Source organism: Piliocolobus tephrosceles, chromosome 17 (assembly GCF_002776525.5).
Source record: "Piliocolobus tephrosceles isolate RC106 chromosome 17, ASM277652v3, whole genome shotgun sequence".
Lineage (NCBI taxonomy): Eukaryota > Metazoa > Chordata > Mammalia > Primates > Cercopithecidae > Piliocolobus > Piliocolobus tephrosceles.
In genome coordinates this window covers 70,573,190-70,573,840 of record NC_045450.1, presented here as the reverse complement: position 1 = coordinate 70,573,840, position 651 = coordinate 70,573,190, and positions in this window count along the sequence as shown.

The window sequence follows — 651 nt, the reverse complement described above, 5'->3', positions numbered from 1 at the left end:
AAGGAGGACATGGGGGAGGCTCCCTCAGGAGAATGAGGAGGACACAGGGGAGGCTCCCTCAGGAAAATGAGGAGGACACAGGGGACGCTCCCTCAGGAGAATGAGGAGGACACAGGGGAGGCTCCCTCAGGAGAATAAGGAGGACATGGGGGAGGCTCCCTCAGGAGAATGAGAAGGACACGGGGGAGGCTCCCTCAGGAGAATTAGAAGACACAGGGGAGGCGTCTATTGAGAGAATAAGGAGGACACGGGGGAGGCTCCCTCAGGAGAATGAGGAGAGGACACGGGGGAGGTTCCCTCAGGAGAATGAGGAGGACACAGGGGAGGCTCCCTCAGGAAAATGAGGAGGACACGGGGGAGGCTCCCTCATGAGAATGAGGAGAGGACACGGGGGAGGTTCTCTCAGGAAAATGAGGAGGACATGGGGAGGCTCCCTCAGGAAAATGAGGAGGACACAGGGGAGGCTCCCTCAGGAGAATGAGGAGGTCACAGGGGAGGCTCCCTCAGGAGAATTAGAAGACACAGGGGAGGCGTCTCTTGGGAGAATAAGGAGGACACGGAGGAGGCTCCCTCAGGAGAATGAGGAGGACACAGGGGAGGCTCCCTCAGGAGAATGAGGAGAGGACACGGGGGAGGCTCCCTCAGGAGAAT